At 39.4% G+C, this 13,875-nt stretch overlaps 1 long non-coding RNA gene across 1 annotated transcript in view; it reads left to right on the plus strand.

The window, feature by feature from the left end:
- Window positions 1-13,875, plus strand: part of LOC145720567 (uncharacterized) — a 136,387-nt gene that overhangs the window by 15,825 nt on the left and 106,687 nt on the right. Inside the window, exons 3-4 of the long non-coding RNA XR_014143635.1 lie at window positions 6,080-6,315; window positions 7,214-7,569. This is a non-coding gene — a long non-coding RNA (uncharacterized LOC145720567). The remainder of the gene's footprint in view (window positions 1-6,079; window positions 6,316-7,213; window positions 7,570-13,875) is intronic.

Consider the following 13,875-nt stretch of genomic DNA (forward strand, 5'->3'; position numbering starts at 1 on the left):
ACTCTGTGCTCGCCCGGCCTGTGACCGCGCGTTTCTATCTCTGGCACCCGACCCCGGGTGGAGTCTCCAAACCCAGCAGATCCCTGCGGTGCACTCCCGCGCGGCTCCTCCCGGGGGAGGAAGGTGAGTCTCCCCGGATCTGCCGCTTGTTGGGTCCCTGCTGGAGGAGCAGGGGCCCGAGTGGGCCGCGGATCACGGTTTATGGCAACCCCGAGCTGAGAGCCCGCGCCTGGGCTCCGCCTCTGCAGCCGGCTTCCCTGCTCTGTTACCTGGGAGCTCTGCCACACTCAGGCACCCCCGGTCTTTCTGTGACCCCAGGGTCCTGAGACCACACCGTCCCGGAGGGTTCCACCCCCCGCTTAGCCTCCGGAGTGACGTCCCTCAGCGGAACAGACTTTTAAAAGTTCCGATTTTGTGCTCCGCGGCTCCATCACTTGCCAGAAGCGGCCGACGGAGGCCCCTCCCCCGCCGTCTATCCTCCCGAATATCGCCTCGGATTCACTTCTCCGCCCGTCCTGCCTTCCAGAAAGTGGTCGCTTTTCTGATGAGAGAGTTGTTGCTCTTCTTTTCTTCAATCTCCTGTTGAGTTTGTAGGTGTTCAGAATGGTTTGATCCCTATCCAGCTGAATTCCTGAGAGGAGACAAAATCCAGGTCTCCTACTCCTCCGCCATCTTGCTCCGCCCCCGCTCCTAAAAATCTTCTAAGCAAGGAAAACCTCAGGTGTGTAAAGACACTGATCATGCTGGGAGATGATGAGCATAGAATTTAGGGTCAGAAGTGCTTGGTTTAAGAGGAATGCCTCCCACTTGCTCAGTAACCATGCAACCTGGAACAAGCCTTTTGGTGGGCCTCTGTAGCTGAGGCCTGGGCATCAATATGCCTGCCATGCCTTCCCAGAGTAATTATATAGAGATCAAATAAGATAACACATAAAACTGTCATACTTTATAAAGTGTGATACAAACATAATGCATTATTTTTCTTTCTTCGGTAAAACTGAAAAAAGAATCCATTATAGGATCGTCTGAAAACTTTCTAATCTATGCAGCTGTAATAAGATCCTGCTGTATTAGTTACTATGGAAAAGCACATTTTATTTACTGTCATTAAATATTTTCTTTATAGCGGTGCTCTGAATAAAACCCAATCTTATTAGATTGTCTCAACTGCTGTAGAGAGACCTAGTTTTTAATGAACTGATTTTAAAATTTCATCTTCACCCTTTTGGTTTGGGGGTGGCCAGTTTTAATGATGGTGGGACCAACTTTTAAAGAGCAGAGAAAGATTGAGGTCAAATAGGAGGCATTATGTTATGCACATATAATGGGTATTTCATCTTATATGAGATACAGTCGGTATTTACACGTGGCTTTCAAGAATCATGTTGTAAATATTCATCAAGAGACCGTCCTTACTCTCTATCTACAGAGAATTACACTTCTGAGAAATGTTAAATACCTAACAATCCTCGTTTGGGATTTTCATTATCATCTTTTTCTTGATGGTCTGAGCATATATGTCTTAAAATAAATAATTACAATTACAAATCTCCATCTAGAAATTTAAAATTAATAAAGTAATTTTGGGGTGCCTGGGTGGTTCAGTTGGTAAGCATCTGACTTCGTCTCAGGTCATGATCTCAGGGTCCTGGGATCCAGCCCTACCTCAGGTTCTGTGCTCAGCAAGGGGTCTGCTTGTCTCTCTGCCTATCTCCCCACCTTGTGCCCTCTCTCTCTCTCTCAAATTAATAAATACAATCTTAAAAAAATAAATAAAAATAATTCCAACTCCACATGACCTGCGTTTGCCCATAGCACAGATTCTAAGGGAAGAACTAGCAATAATGTTCAGAGTCTTTAGCAAGAAGGCCTGGGTCCATAGTCATCATGCAAGGCTGCTTAGCCATGGACTGACACCCATATAGCAGGTGTATGTAAGGCCCAAATGTGGTTCAATGTGAAGAACAACATTACAACAACCTGAGCTCCCATATCCAAGCATTGACTGATACACCACTTGGACACATTGTTCCAGATGGTTTCATAATCCCTTTCAAAGCTATAGTTTTATGCCTTGCCTTACATTGCCCTACATTATAAATGCCTCCAGTTTAGAGACAACGTATTTTCTAAAGAATATGTAAGGCTATACACATAATAAAAAATTAGTTTTCATGAACTATATTACCTTAAATCAGTAAGTTTGGGCTTCAGTTTCCTCATTGGAAGAATGGTTTATTGAGCCCTTTCAGTCTTATCAATGTATATGTATGTGAAGGTAGGATATTCAAGTATTAGGTGATCTTAGTATATTCACTGTTGGAATTCCAGCCTCTTGACTCTAACTTGGCCTTTTCCATCAAGTGATGCTATCTGACATGGTACCATTTCACAGCACTGAAAGCAATCTGCTATTTCATGAGATGGGCTACTGGCCCCGGCCAAAACATTTTCTTTCCAACCAGTCATGCAGCTCCCACTTCACTCCCAAGCAGGGCTGTTGTGAGACAGTTTATATTCAAAAGCACATCATCCCAAATGGTAGAAGGACTTCACCTCTCCTAGCTCCTCACTGTAGGCTAGTACAGTAGCTCTTCTAAGTAAGGAACTTTTTTGCTGTCTTTAGATCAGCAAGAAAACAAACAAAATAGTTTTCCCTCTTCTAGGTTTTCCAGAGAACCAATGATACCAACATACCCACAGACATAATTTGGACAGTCATTATTATATATAGTCCTAATATGTCCTGAGGATATGAATATAATTAGTTGGTTCTCTCTTGAACTGAGGGTGCACTGCCATGGTTGATATTCTAGGTCTCCAAATTCCTTTTAGCTCTGACATTCTTAGCCAGTCCTGGAAATAACAGCAGAGGGAGCTGGCAAACCCACAGAACAACTGAAATAGTAAACCAAATTAAAAGACAAGGAGTAGGTTTTACTTAGGCTTTCAAGTTATTGCATTCAGCCTAAGTAGTTTAGATATATTTGCCTACACAGTCGTTAGTCCCTTAAAAAACAAACAAAGAGAAATGACAACAAATTCTCACATGCTTTTCCTGGTTATCTTTTTTGTTGTTTTTTTATTTGAAGAAAGAATAATGTTTGTATTCACATTGAAATCTTTTAAAATCTAAATTGAAGACTGAATTAGCTCTCAAAGTATTAACCAAGTAGTTAGATACTTTTTGAAACTTTACTTCATTATTATTACTATAAAATGTCAACATAAATTGAGGCCACATATATAAAGGAGAAATGTGGAGACATCACAAGAGTATTGTCCAATGAAAGCAGTAGGTCATGTATTCTTCGATTATAGAGTCTAAAAATCACACCTTTGGTAGGTATCAAGTTCCAATGCAGTATCATATCAATTAAGATATATTTGGTAATTGTCAAATCTCAATTACTGCCTGTGCTTTATTCTCGTTGTATGTATGTGCACACATGCATATGTTCATATGCAATTGCAGCTGAATTAGACCTGGGTCTGTGGCACACTTAAACTTCTGACAGGTGCCCAGTGAAGCACTCAGTCAGGACAGATTCAGCCATTCCCATGCAGCCTTGGCCCCAGTAGTTTTAATAGTTACAAGCATTATTTTATAAGTGTCATCACTGTTTGTGCTATTAACAATTGGCTACTTACATAAAAAATGGATCAAGTCAGATGTACTTGCTCTTGACATCCTGCGAGACACATATATAACACTGGAAGAAACTCATTCCATGCCATCTGTGAAATAAAGAATATTTTTAGGGAATAGATGCAAAGGCTTTGGGAAGCTTCAGGAAAAAAAATGTTTTCATGCATTCCGAGAGATATGTATTTTCTTCTATTACCTTTTGTTGATACCATTTTCATCAATAAAGGTCTTTATCTAGCTGCAAAAGATACAAAGAAAATCCTTTTTATATCATAGTGAGAACTACCTTGATGTAGTTCCCCTGGCTTTGAATTATAATGTATGTCATCAGTAATGTAAGTTGTTATAATTTACTTCTGACATTAAGATGTTGCTTTAGGGCATATTGTTGCAAATGTATCCTATTCACTTTCTTGCCTTCCAAATGCCCTTCATGTTTCAGTAAAACAATCCAATCAAAACTAAAGACCAAAAACACTGTAAAACAAATCAAGCATATAAACAGTTCCTAAGCATTCTTGTTACATTTTAGCCCTTTAGCCAGAGGCTCTTAAATGTCTTAAACTGTATATAGTAGTTTAACTTAGCAAACTGACCACAGAAAATGTCATCAGTGCACACTCTTTTTAGTTAGGTTCTTAAGGACTGTACCCTCCAAAGACCTGGAGGATACTGGAATTATTTGGAGGACCAGAAGCTGCTTCAGGTAGAACTCTCTTAGAACATATCCAAGTTGGGGTGCCTGGGTGGCTCAGATGGTTAAGCATCTGCCTTCGGCTCAGGTCATGATCCCGGGGTCCTGGGATCGAGTCCCGCATCGGGCTCCCTGCTAGGCAGGGAGCCTGCTTCTCCCTCTGCCTCTGCCTCTCTCTCTCTCTCTGACTTTCATGAGTAAATAAATAAAACATTAAAAAAAAAAAAAAGAACATATCCAAGTTTAATTACCCATGTCCCTTCCCCTTGTGCCAGCTTGGGGCAAGAGCCTTGAGTCTGTGACCTCATTCTGGAGCCAGCAAGCAAGAGTCCTGCACTTTTGCACTGAGATGTTCCCAGTTAGATAGGGACTACTTTGGAAGGATATGGATGTTTGTGGTTGGTGGCAGAAGCATTAATTCAAAGTTGTTAAGGAGTATTCCACTTGTGCTGTGTCTGGAACAAGGATTTTTATTATTGTTGCTAATAGTGATAAATTTCTGGAGCAGGATATAAATTCACTGTAGGAAAATATTGCCAGATGTTTATTGCAAAAATATCAGGCCGCTAATGGTTGAAGTAGTGAAAAAGTTGTTTCTGTAGTGACACTTTCCTTCCAGGGTCCAAAAGAGGGCTTTTAACATTAACAAATGGAATGATTTAATATTAATTCTTAAATACCCTATTCTCAGACAAACAATTTAAAGAGAGAATATGTTTGTATATATGTATGTATGTATGTATGCATGTATGTATGTATTGTTTTTCACATTACAAAATGACATCAGAGCCTGAGTCCTTTAAGGTAACATCTTCACAAATTTCTGATTATTCCATGTATTTCATAGTATGTATCAAGCACCTGTTTAGTACAAAGCACAGTACTCTACTGGGTACTGGGGATATACCAGTGATTGGCATAGACATGGTCCCTGGCCTCATGGAGCTAGCATTCTACTTGGGGCAGTCAGACAATATACAAGTAAAGAGATAGACAATACACTTTCAGATGGTGATGAACACTATGAAGAAAATGAATAGGCTGACGTAATTCAGAGTGACTGAACTTAAATGTTGATTTACAGGATCGGAAAGGCTTCTTAAAGAGATATTATGTGTACTGAGATGTAAATAGCCAAAGAAATTTGTTCAGAGTTAACTGAAAAGGCAGGGAGGGAACAACTTTGGCTTAAATGAAAAATAGGAGGGGGAAGGTCATGATGTCCAGGGAACAAAAGGAAGTTGATGTAATAGGTAGACAGGGGCAGATAAAGCAGAGGCTTGTAGGCTATGGGAAAAAGTGTGGATTTTGCTCTGAATGTAGTAGGACACTGTTGAAGATTTAAGTGAAATTAATAGCATCAAGCATCATTTTCCAACTGTTCCAACCTTTTTAAAGGTTACTCTGGATAGTCTTGGATGATGATATACGGTGCAAAAATGGAATAAAGGAGACCACCAGACCATCAGAATAAAGGAAAGATGGTGGTGGCATGGGCTAGGATGGTGGCAGTGGACAGAGAGAAGGGGCCAGATTTGGATATATATTAGAAGTAGAATTCTTAGAAGTTGCTGATGGTTTGTAAGAGACAGAATTCTAAAATGGCCCCTAAGGTTCTATCCCCTGGTATACATGCCCTGTATAATCTCCTTGCCTTGAATGTGAACAGGACCTGTGAATATGATGGGATAGTCAACTCCCATAATTACATCATGTTGATTGTGATTTCCTTACAGCAAACTGGAATAAAATTTTTCTGCTGGCTTTGAAGAAGTAAGCTGCCATGTTGTAAGAGGGCCATGTGACTGGGACCCGAGAGTGGCCTCTAGATCCTGAGAATGACCTCTATCTAATGGAGGACCTTAGCCCTAAACCACAAGTCTGTGAATTCTACCAACAACCTGATGAGCTTGGAAGAGAACCCTATGCCTTGGATGAGATCATAGCACAGCTGACACTTTGATCATTGCTGGTAAGATCCTGAGTGGCTAACCAGTGCCTGGACCCCTGATCCATGGAAAATGAAAGAAAATGAATTGTGTTGCTTTAAACTGTTCAGTTGGTGGTAAGCTGTTACATAGCAATAGAAAATTAATACATGATTTATAATGGACAGGTCAAAAGAAAGGTATAAAACAAGAGGAAGTTCAAGATTTTTGGCTTGGTGCCTGCCATCCTCTCCAAAAAGGAAAATAGCTGATTCTGGGGCTAAGTCAGAGAAAGAACAAAAAGAGCACAGATATCTTTTTGTGCCAGAAAGGAAGGAAGTACTCAACGAATGAGGGGGGATATGTCAAAAGGGACATGGGGCCAGTCTAAAGGGGACTCGCACTGGCCAACTCTAAGACCACTTGAACACTGAAATTAATTATAAACTAATGATTTACAACCCATTAAAAGAAATAGCAATTCATAGGTCCATAAAATATGAGTAAGTGAAGAGATAATAAATTAGGGAGAAGGGAAAATTCTTCCTTAGAGCAGAATGCTAACTAATACATTTAGAAGGAATTTTGGATATAGAAGACTCAGCATTTGATAAACATCATAGTCATGACTGACTCAAGTGGAAGGTATGAAAGGATGCTAAGGCTGCCGGGGGGAGACTTGATGTGGGGCACCAGATCAGTCATGGTTCAAGCAGAGAAGCAGAGCCATCAAGAAATAATATATATGTATATATATGAAATATATATGACTTATAGACATATGATATATACTTTACATATAATTTTAAATATATATTTATAAATATCATTGTATATTTACATATTATATCATTTATATTATGTATTTATTACATATAATTTATAATTATGGTAATTATAATGCATATTTATACTATATCTATCTATCTCATATACTTGCAGGAAGATTTGGCCTTCTACAATTGTGGAAACCAGTTAAACAGGTTATGCAGGCTGCTGTCTCAGGCCCTGCAAACTCCAGCATCACACTGAGACGTTTTATGTCTGGAGTTTCATGTCCAGTAAGAAAGGGAAAAATGGATGTAAAGAAGTTGGAGCACAAGGGAAGCAAGAATAGCTGGAACATGAGCAGAAGCTGCAGACCATGATGATGGCCTGAAACCTGAGTTAGTTGATAGCGTGTGTGTCCTGCGGAAGTCAGAACCCTTCACCCCTGCCCAAGCGTCAGAGAAACTGAAAAGGGAACCAGGGAGAAGTTGTAGACCTGGCTGCCACACAGCAGTGAGGAAAGCCAATAGGTAAGTGACAAGGTGTGAGAGCACAGAATGGCTATTGCTTCACTTCTACTCTCTAAGTGACCCACAGGAACTGTATATGGCCCAGCATAATCACAAACATTCTGGAAAGTGTAGTTCAGCCTAGCCAAGTTGACGCACTACAAAGCCCTTATAGCGGGATACAGGCATAGATGTATCTTTCCACAAAATACTTATCATTTATAAAGGGGAAAGTGATTTTAAGGTGGAAAAACTTGGCAGACATCAACTTATGAAGGCTACATCACCTCCCGTGGGAAGGATTGTCCTGATGCCCTGAGAACGATATAACTTCATTTCTCTCGTATTCTTTGTATGAACCTGGGGAAGAATGCATAACCCTCATCTGCACTTGGGGAAACTCAGGCTGAGTGCCATTCTATGGAATGAAAGATCCTTACTCTTTAAACACCAAAGACATAAAAGGCAGGGAAAGGTTAAAGAACTGTTCTAGATTTAAAGTGACATCAGAACTAAATGAAAACATGACCCCGGATGTCATCACGGAGCAAAGGGGAAAGAAACTTGACTGAGATAGTGGGAAAAATAAATGGATTTCAGATTTGAAAAGTGGTCAGTCAATGTAGATTTCCTGTTTTGGATGGTTGTGTGGCAGTTTTGTTGGAGAATGTCCTGATTTTGGAAAACACACACTGCAGTATTTAAGGAGGAAGTGGCACCATAGCTGCAAGTTGCCCATAAGTTGACCAGGAAAAAAAAATGACAATGGAATATATGTTATATGTATTCACAGAGAGTGAGAGAGAGATGGAACAAATGTGATAAAATATAAACAATTGGGGAAGCTAGCTAAGGAAGATTTGGGAGTTCTTTGTACTGTTTTTGTAAATTTTTTTATTAGTTTAAAATTGCTCCCAGTTATATACATATATATGTATATATGTGTGTATATATATGTATATGCTCCCAATTATTTATATATAATGAATTTATATATATATATGTATATATATATATATAATGAAAAACACAATAGATACTGACCATGAGTTTTCCAACTGTTGCTGCAAATTGGGGGCTGAGAAATGGAGAACTAATAGGAATATTTGGTCTCAAGGAAGGGTTTTTAAAAAATTGGTTGATAGAACTTGTTTGTATGTTCCTGACAATATCATAAGCAACTAAGGAGAACACAAAGAAAGTAATTTCAGGAGTAAAATCCTTGAAAAGCACCAAAGGGATGGTGTCCATGTGACAAGTAGATGGGATGATCTTTGTGAGAAGCAGAGATGTTTGCTCTTTGAAACAGAAAGGAAGCAGTAAATTTAAATCCAGATTCTGGGAGGATTTACTAAATATATAATACTTAAAAGCAGAAATGTCCCCAGCCATGATAGTTAGTAATTAATCAGAAAAAAGGATAAAGCAAAAATAAATTATGTTACAGGATTTCTTTTCCTTTAGTACCCACCATTCTTGGTCACACTGCTTCGAAGAATAAAGAGGTAGACCAGACGAATGAAGAGTGGTGGGCAGCAAAGCAAAGTTTATTGAGTGATACTAAAGCAAAGTTTATTGAGAGTACAAAGCTCCCGAAGAGGGAGGAGACCCAAGAGGATTCCCACTGGAGTTTCTAAGTCTAGGGGTTTTTACAGGCTTGTTGGTGGGCTGATTTAATCTGATTAACCCTCCATGTGCCTGTCACCCAATCAAGTTTTTGTTATCTACCTATCACGTGGGAAAGGGTAGAGGGCTCCTTCCAGGGTAGTGTAAAATCCTTTTAAGGGTGGTTTCCTCTTAGGGCAGGGGCCCCCTGTCCCTGCCTGCCTTTCTCCCAACTATCCTTCATTAAATGATTATTACTATTTTTTTTTTAATTTTTATTATTATTTTTTAAGGTTTTATTTATTTATTTGTCAGAGAGAGAGCACAAGCAGGGGGAGTGGCAGGCAGAGGGAGAAGCAGGCTCCCCGCTGAGCAAGGAGCCTGATGCGGGACTCAATCCCAGGACCCAGGGATCATGACCTGAGCTGAAGGCAGACACTTAACCAAGTGAGCCACCCAGGCGCCTGATTGTTATTATTTTTTTATTTTTTTAAAGATTTTATTTATTTGAGAGAGAGAATGAGATAGAGAGAGCATGAGAGGGGGGAGGGTCAGAGGGAGAAGCAGACTCCCTGCTGAGCAGGGAGCCCAATGTGGGACTCGATCCCGGGACTCCAGGATCATGTCCTGAGCCGAAGGCAGTTGCCCAACCAACTGAGCCACCCAGGCGCCCCGATTGTTATTATTTTTAAAGATTTATTTATTTTTTTGACAGAGAGCTAGAGAGAGAGCACAAGCAGGGGGAGCTGGAGAGGGAGAAGCAGGCTCCCTGCTGAGCAAGGAGCTGGATGTAGGGCTCGATCCCTGGACCCTGGGATAATGACTTGAGCCGAAGGCAGATGCTTAACCAACTGAGCCACCCAGGCACCCCTAAATTATATTATTTTTTAAAATGAAAAGAAGCCTATGCCAGTTCTGGGGAAGTTTGTGTGATCCCACCCAGTCAAGTTACCCAAAGAGTTGATGATTTAGGCTTTGGCTCCACTCTGGACCTCTCAGCAAAGGGGAAAACTAATTTCCATTTGAAGCAGAAAAATGCTTTGGTTAGAGAATGTGTGTGACTGTCTAGTGGAAAAGATAATTGGGGAGTTACATTTCAGTGTCTTTTGTACAAAATTCTTCAGGCTTTATTGAGATCTGTCATTGAATCATAATCTTTTTCACAAATACCATAAAATTTTAGCATTTTAAAACTCTGTACATTGAAATTAGTTGCTATTTTCACTTACTCATCAAAGCATAGTTGTTGTTTTTTATATAAATCTACCCAATTATCCTTCTGGAGTATTGATGAATTTACCAATGTTCCTTCCCTGCTGTGTACACTTTTCTCTGTTTATGTTTCAGCTTAAATACATATAATTATTCTCTGTTTTATAAATAGGCTGTTTTTAGACTCTTTGCTAACAAAGGAAATTGTATCTTTTAGAAATGTGTACATAATGTTACCTCCACTGGCCTTGTGAATTGCATATTGGTGGTACCAGAGGGCTCTGGTTTAAATCTCAGCTCTACCACTTACTACTTTCTTGACCTTGGAGAATGTATTTATCTTCTCTAGCTTGAATTTCCTAAAATGTAAAATACAGGAGGAGTTATCCCGTGCTCCATTTGAGTGTACTGCTTTTTATAATTCATCCTTTCCCTGGGGTTACACTAAGTATTTTAATTCTTCTCCTGGGATTTTACTATGTAATTAGTTTAAATCATGTGTATTAAGGTCATTGAGACTTAATAGTAAGACAGAAACAAACAAACTCTTTAGGAAAGCAGAGACTCTTTAGAATTATCCATCCAACCCACATTTACCTCTAGGGGTTTTCTAGTTGTTTTTATGTTATTTAGTAAATAGTTAAGCGCTAATTTTAGGACCTAATCCTGCATAAAGTGGTCCTGCCCTGCGGAGCCTACATCACTGTGATGTTGTGCAGATTAAATGAGGGTGGGAACATGTAGCACCCTCCTGAGGCTTCTGGCACATAGAGTGCTGTTGGTAAATGTTAAAGTTATCATTATTATTGGTGGTGGTTATTCCTGATCTTCCCTTTTACTAAATATCATGCTATTCTCCAGAATCCATATAAATAATATGCTTCCCTTGGACAACCAAGTTTGGAAACAGATTTTATAACAAAAGTTGTAAAATACCTTGAATAACCTTCACAAGGACACAAGGACTCCCAAGCTAGGAAATGTCACTAGCAACAGCAAAACCCAAGTCTTCTGATTTCTTTTCTAGTCCTCCCTAGTAGTGCTTTTAGTAGAGATACTCTGTTCTGAGATACTCAGTGTTCTGACACTGCTTCCAATCTAGTCTTTAAGACAGCTTCTCATTACCCTAGTTCAGTTGGGGGATAAGCCTATCACACTGCTTAGATCACCGCACAGAATATCACCCAAGTGAGAATTCATTTGTTTCTTACTCTTCCACCCAATTCCATTCTCTCACTAACAATGATAGATGTACATTTCCTGTCCTTACCATTTCTTTCTCCAAAGAATTTAGAAATCTTAATTTTTGTTGTCCCTGTCCAGTGTTAAACACAGTTTCATTTTTACTTTGCTAAGATTTTCTAACTTAATGGTTAAGTACTTTTGCTTTTAGCCCATTGATTCGATTAGCTTGAGCTTCTGTGCATTCCTAGAGGAGTCCCAGAAACTTTGTATTTTATGAAAGCCTATGTTTTCACCAGGTTAGAGAAATCTCTCACTATATCCAATATGGACAAAGGCATTTGTCTATATTAGAGATCAGCATGTAGACTTATGTTATTATGACTTCTGTATTAGTCATGAGAGGACCTCCAGGACATTTAGCCACACAGAAATGACTGCCTCCTTAGAAAAGCAGTCTAAACACAAATGATTGTCAAAGTCTAGGGGTTTAAACCCTATTAGGGACCACACTAATGATGGGCAGTTTAAGTACAATGAGACCTGACACTGTTTTCCATGTAAAACCATTTGCCCAGCTTCTTAAAACTTAAAATTAAAAATCCTTAAAATGACCCAGGAGGTACAGGATTACAACACAAATAGAAAGCAGATTTGTAAAATCATTCTCGATAAGATCCTATCATAGTGTGTTAAATTACTAGGTGAACAGAGTGGGAAGGCTTCAAAACTATTCTATTACCCACTCACTACTGTTCTACTTTTGCTGGCTCTTCATCACCTCCTGCCATGTGACACTAATTAACAATTTGGGATTACTGCCTCTTTAGGTTTTCCTCAAGTACCTGAGCTACAATTGGTCATTCTGAAGTTGGAGGCGATTTGAAGAGTTCTAGTGGAAACTTTCTGACTGGGAGCGATGCCTTTAATCTTTGGGGATTGAGAGAAGGAGGGAAAAGGTACATCTTGTGTCGAGAGTGACCATTGGACCGTGGATGATTTATGATTTCAAGGCGAAGGGTGTCAAGAACTGATTGTTTTCCCCCCAGCCTATCTTGGGATCTTCATGTTTGAATTAAACACACACAAGAAATAGGATATTGTGTGAACCCCAATTATAGGATGGTTTACGTGAAACCAGAAGACCTCAGGTCTGTATTCAGCTGTCTTTTCAGACCACTAGTGTGGGGCAGCAAAAAATTTTCTTTTCCCTTCTAGGTTCCTGGGCTGGTGCAATAATTAAATTGCTGTAAGATAGACTAATAGGAGAGAAATAAATTTAATTTTGTATGTATAGAAGCCTCATAAAAATAGACTCAAAGAAGTAACCAAAGCTGGAGGCTTTTATACCATTTAGACAAAGAAAAAATAAATTTATAAAGAATTGACAAGAAAAAAAAAAAAAAAGAATTGACAAGACCAAGAGGTTTAGTTTAGGGTAATAAACTGGTGAAGAAGTAACAGTGCTTGTTTATAGAGCCTTCTGGGCACTAAATTCCCTATCTCTGGTGATAAGGATGACTTCTACCCTCCTGGGACATGGAGGGTACCCTCACATGGGAGAGTTAGCTCCTGCTTTCAGGGAGGGAGAAGCCACGTCAGTGTCCTTTTTGCATTGGCTATTTCTCAGGTACCTTTAATTCAAAATAATCAACTGGTCAAAGTGGCATATTTTGGGGTGACATATTCTCTCCCCTTCACTAGCACAACTTTTTTGTTTGGAATTTCTATAAATGACCAGCAATCATTAAGGCCAAATGAATCCCCAACTTACATATATGCTGAAACTGAGTAGTTTCTTTCTAGATGTTTCTGGTTGCAAAAGTCTGGAAGAATTTGCTGAAGCAGTACCTTTCTCACATTTTTGGTGCCCGTACTTCACTGATTGCCTGCACCATATTTAATCTGCCTTCTTTTAACCTGTTGGTCAATTTAAAAACTTGGTATTTCTTCATCAATTTATATGTATTTATTTATCAGATCATCTGAATTTATTGTGCTTATGCTATATACTAGGGGCTATGGAAACACTGAAGATATAGCAATGAACAATAACCTATCCCTGCAGTCAACAAACTAACAGTTTAGTATAGATGACAGACAAGTAACTGGCAATTATATCTCAGTGTTGTATGAGTCATGGCAAACAAAGTGTTGGAAGGCCGGGTAGCACAAAAGAAGGAACAGTAATTCATCTCTGGCTTGCGAAGTCAAGAAGGTTTCTCAGAGATGTGGTCTAAACCAACATCTAAAATCTTAGTCGGTATTTTAAGGAGAATTGAGGTAAAAGGCCAAGTGTCTGCAAAATCCACAAGATTATTTCATACT

This window comes from Leptonychotes weddellii, chromosome 3 (assembly GCF_054177405.1).
Source record: "Leptonychotes weddellii isolate Sample4059 chromosome 3, ASM5417740v2, whole genome shotgun sequence".
NCBI lineage: Eukaryota > Metazoa > Chordata > Mammalia > Carnivora > Phocidae > Leptonychotes > Leptonychotes weddellii.